Below are 5,269 nucleotides of genomic sequence, written 5' to 3'. Positions count from 1 at the left end.
AACCCAGTACCAGTGTGAAACGACACTACTTAAGACAATACCTAAACCAGACTCCCTAAGATACAATATTCCTTTATTGTCAGGAAAAGTCTGAAATTAGTCTTGCATCTCAGCACTATTGTTTCAAGACATATATACACAGAGAGAAAAAGTACACATGGAAAGCTGTCACAGCACAAAACTCTGAACACGCAATCCTCCAATGTGATACATAGGAGGAGCAGCATCATGCTGTGGAGTTTCTTTTCTCCAGCAGTGACAGATGCTGTTTAAATTTAATAGGAATATGAATGGGGCTTAATACAGGGGGATACAAAAAAATAAAAAATAAACATAAGAGTCATAGCTGTATGAATTAGATCAAACCAAACGTGTTAAAATAACCTAATCAACATCCTGACCAAAGTCAAATAGAGAAACTATGGCAAGCCTTGGAAATTGTTTGCAGAGTCTTCATCAAAGCTGACAGAACCTGGCAAACACTGTAGTCAATAGATGTGCAAGGAGACAAGCCCCAAAATTTACAGCTGTGATTGCAGTGAAAGTGTCATGATTTTTACAGCCGACTTAACCCACATGCAGAGACACTCAGAGAACTTGTAAAATAAAGAAGTTTATTGCAAACTTGGTCAAACTCAACAGAAGCGGTGAATCTAATCTCTCGTCACTAAAAGAAAACACAGAAATGATTAGTGTCTGAACCTCAGAATATGACCTAATCGAAACATTCTCTTACTGGAGAATCCGGGGAAACCGCCAGGGAGAGGATAAGAGTCAGGAAAGAAGCCCCGCTTGCCAGGTTCAGTCCAATTCCAGGAAGTAGCCAGTACCACAACGGAGGACTGGGACAGGTCAGGCAGAAATAGCACCTGGAACAGGTAACAGGGGAAGTTAGAATTCACACAGAAAAGAAAAAAAACTTCAAAAATCCTTAACAGCAATTCTTGCAAAGTTTTTCAGAGCTGGCCAGAAGATTACCACAGAGGCAAAACACTCAGGCAACCATCCTCTTTATGCTTCCCAGCTGATGAATAGATGTGCAACACCTGTCGCCTCAGGACTCTCCTACTGGCGGCACCTAGTGTTGGAAAGGTGTTAGCAGCAGGCAGCAGATGACTCCAGATCCTGACGGAAAGATGGTTCTATTGTAGGTTAAAGATGATTCTAGGTATTGAGTTATGGAGATTGAATGCATATGCACGGCACATTTATGCACATACTTGTTTTTCTGGTACAATCACATAAAACACATCGACACTAGTGAAGTTGAATAATGTGGTTAATCACAGGTAATTCATGATTTAACATGGGGTTGGGGGGGGGGTTGCAGTTATACTGCCGCAAAGGGACAGGTTGGTTTGGACAGCTTTAATTCCCTTGTAAGGATTATGATTATTGATTAATTAATATTCATCAAGAATTATAATTTAAAATCATAATTTGAAAAAAAATTAATTTCTTAACCAAATTCATTACTTATGAATAGAAATCAGAGATGTCCTCTGGTGTTGTGATTATGGGCTCAAAGCTCTTTAATAATTACAAATTATTAACCAAAACCACAAACTGTCACTGTTTATTCAACCGCTTCACTGAAGGTGGGGGAACTTCGACCTTGTTTTGACAGATAAATCTCTCTTGCACGAAATAAACACAAACGCTTCTCTTAATTATATATATGAAGATTTATTGAAGCCGAATAATTCTGATATACCATTATTCTGGTCCAAAACCATCACCTAACTAACAAGCACCATTGAACACAAAGGGAATAAAAATGACTACCTAACAACAATAATAAAAGAAAAACATATATGCGCATTTATGTCCATGTCTATGAAGATCAAACCAGTAGTTTTATGGACAAAATGTGTAATTTGGGTTAAATGGAAAGAGAAATCCTCCTGGTGCTGATGTCTCGATTGCAGCGATCAGCTGATAAAACGGTGGGGCCACGCCCCTTTAGCCACAACCAGCTGATCGCTCCAAATCTTGACAAAGTGTCATAAAACTCTGAGGCGGGAATTCAGTGGAAAATCTCCAGCAATAAAACTGGAACAAAGAGTGGTCGGTAGACCCAGACCGCAGTTGCTTTGAATGAAAACTTTTTAAAAGTCCAACTTCTAACTCCTGGCTGATTTGAGATCAGCCGGACAAAACATGAACACGCACCAAATCAAAACACAGCTCAGCATAACACACAGTGCCTTGCGAAAGTATTCGGCCCCTTGAACTTTTCAACCTCTTGCCTCATTTCAGGCTTCAAACATAAAGATATAAAATTCTCATTTTTTGTGAGGAATCAACAACAAGAAGTGGGACACAATCATGAAGTGGAATGAAATTTATTGGATGTGTCAAACTTGTTTAACAAATAAAAAACTGAAAAGTGGGGCGTGCAATATTATTCGGCCCCCTTGCGTTAATACTTTGTAGCGCCACCCTTTACTGCAATTACAGCTGCAAGTCTCTTGGGGTTTGTCTCTATCAGTTTTGCACATCGAGAGACTGAAATTCTTGCCCATTCTTCCTTGCAAAACAGCTCGAGCTCATTGAGGTTGGATGGAGAGAGTTCGTGAACAGCAGTCTTCAGCTCTTTCTACAGATTCTCGATTGGATTCAGGTCTGGACTTTGACTTGGCCATTCCAACACCTGGATACGTTTATTTGTGAACCATTCCATTGTAGATTTGGCTTTATGTTTTGGATCATTGTCTTGTTGGAAGATAAATCTCCATCCCAGTCTCAGGTCTCTTGCAGACTCCAACAGGTTTTCTTCCAGAATGGTCCTGTATTTGGCCCCATCCATCTTCCCATCAATTTTGACCATCTTCCCTGTCCCTGCTGACGAAAAGCAGGCCCAAACCATGATGCTGCCACCACCATGTTTGACAGTGAGGATGGTGTGTTCAGGGTGATGAGCTGTGTTGCTTTTACGCCACACATATTGTTTTGCATTGGGGCCAAACAGTTTGATTTTGGTTTCATCTAACCAGAGCACCTTCTTCCACATGTTTGGTGTGTCTCCCAGGTGGCTTGTGGCAAACTTTAAACAAGACTTTTTATGGATATCTTTGAGAAATGGCTTTCTTCTTGCCACTCTTCCATAAAGGCCAGATTTGTGCAGTGTACGACTGATTGTTGTCCTATGGACAGACTCCCACCTCAGCTGTAGATCTCTGCAGTTCATCCAGAGTGATCATGGGCCTCTTGGCTGCATCTCTGATCAGTCTTCTCCTTGTTCGAGATGAGAGTTTAGAGGGACGGCCGGGTCTTGGTACATTTGCAGTGGTCTGATACTCCTTGCATTTCAATATGATTGCTTGCACAGTGCTCCTTGGGATGTTTAAAGCTTGGGAAATCTTTTTGTATCCAAATCCGGCTTTAAACCTCGCCACAACAGTATCTCGGACCTGCCTGGTGTGTTCCTTGGTCTTCATGATGCTCTCTGTACTTTGAACAGAACCCTGAGACTATCACAGAGCAGGTGCATTTATACGGAGACTTAATTACACACAGGTGGATTCTATTTATCATCATCAGTTATTTGGGACAACATTGGATCATTCAGAGATCCTCACTGAACTTCTGGAGTGAGTTTGCTGCACTGAAAGTAAAGGGGCCGAATAATATTGCACGCCCCACTTTTCATTATTTTATTTGTTAAAAAAGTTTGACACATCCAATAAATTTCATTCCACTTCACGATTGTGTCCCACTTGTTGTTGATTATTCACAAAAAATGAGAATTTTATATCTTTATGTTTGAAGCCTGAAATGTGGCAAGAGATTGAAAAGTTCAAGGGGGGCGAATACTTTCACAAGGCACTGTAATTCAATCGGTATTGCATGCAACAAGTTAATACCTGAGATTAACTACTGGTGATCCTACATCACCTTAACTATGCCTCATCCTGCCCAGACCTCTAAATGCACCTATCCGGTTTAATATTAAAAGAACGAAATTACTTTGACGTTGATTTCTGCTCTCCACCGGTTGAGGATGGATCAAGTCTGAAGAAAAAGGAGGGGAGGGGGACCACGCGTCCGTGATCAAATTAAAGAAAAAAAAAAACGGTAATTTCTCATCCGTCCAGGAGGGGAAAAGATGAACCGTTAGTCGACTGCATACACAAGGAGGAAAACTCATCTCCTTGGACATATAACCTCTGTGGGTTTCCACCTGCGCCGGGTGTCAGCGTGGTCTTCGATCGGTAAATAAATCTCCTGATCTTCTCGTATCAGACAGATTTCCAGCTTTCAAGCTCTTCCGGGAATGGCCTTGTGGAGTAAAAGTTTGCCTGCGAGCTTTTGTCTCTCCAGATATGCGCCCCCGTTGTGCTGTCCTTGTTAGACAGGCGGGAAATGGCAACGAAACTCTGCATCTCAGCCGGTTTATGCTCCCAGTGACGTCAGAGCTGCGACGCCTGTTGAGCTGCGTGTGTCAAAATGTGCGACCAAAATGGATGACCCCAACACCCTTAATAAATAAAAACCTCGTTATCAATGTTTAACCGAGCAAATCCTTCTTTACAGAACTGTATACTTTTATGAATTACAGCCACATCAGAAATGTCACATTTTCAAAGATCAGTGCTGTTTGCAACACACAGCACGAAATATTTATAGGGAACTTAGTTGTAATTTCTATGCCAACAATTTACAAATTTGTTAGCATATTACAACTGTCGTGGTTCAACATTTTGTACTTTGTTTGTGGTTTTGTGTTTGTTTACTTTTCGTCTAGATGTTTCTATATTGGGTTTTGTAGTGTTGAGAATTAAAATCATGTAATTTCATGTTATTAGTTTAGTTTGCATGTGAGAACATTAAACTGAGATTTAACATGAGTGAGCCTTGGGGAGAGAGTCAGTAAGCGCAGGGGTCAGGGTGAAAAAAGGGGTTAGAAGGTTCTCGGCAGCTGCAAGCCGTAAAAGTCGGCTGTAGGGACAATAAAGCAATAAATGTCAACTTTTGGCCGTGGTATAGATGCCACAAGGGAGCTTGGCTGATTTACAACACCTGACGGAAAAAGGGAAGGCACAGTCAGTAAGCTTTGAAGTCCACAGTATAAAGATGTACCTGGAACTTGAAATGACAGAGACATCTGGGTAAAGACAGCAGGGACAAAGGTAAGTGGTTTTTACTTGGCTGTTTCCACGCTGTATGATGTGATGAACCTGAGGTCTATTTAAAGGGCCGCGCTGAGGCAGTTTAGAAGAACGTTTAGGATAAAAAACTCTGTGCCCCAGAGCTGGTCGCTGGCCTA

At 41.3% G+C, this 5,269-nt stretch overlaps 1 long non-coding RNA gene across 1 annotated transcript; it reads right to left on the bottom strand.

The window, feature by feature from the left end:
- Positions 1 to 596: 596 nt before the first annotated feature.
- Positions 597 to 967, bottom strand: LOC124860912. The gene is made up of 2 exons (XR_007036493.1): positions 737 to 967; positions 597 to 667 (listed from the first exon to the last, which is right to left on the bottom strand). It is a non-coding gene; the product is annotated as an uncharacterized LOC124860912 (long non-coding RNA).
- Positions 968 to 5,269: the final 4,302 nt, after the last annotated feature.

This window comes from Girardinichthys multiradiatus, chromosome 2, assembly GCF_021462225.1.
Source record: "Girardinichthys multiradiatus isolate DD_20200921_A chromosome 2, DD_fGirMul_XY1, whole genome shotgun sequence".
Taxonomy (NCBI): Eukaryota; Metazoa; Chordata; class Actinopteri; order Cyprinodontiformes; family Goodeidae; genus Girardinichthys; species Girardinichthys multiradiatus.
The sequence above is the reverse complement of the archived record's forward strand: the minus strand, read 5'-3'. Positions and strand labels throughout refer to the sequence as shown.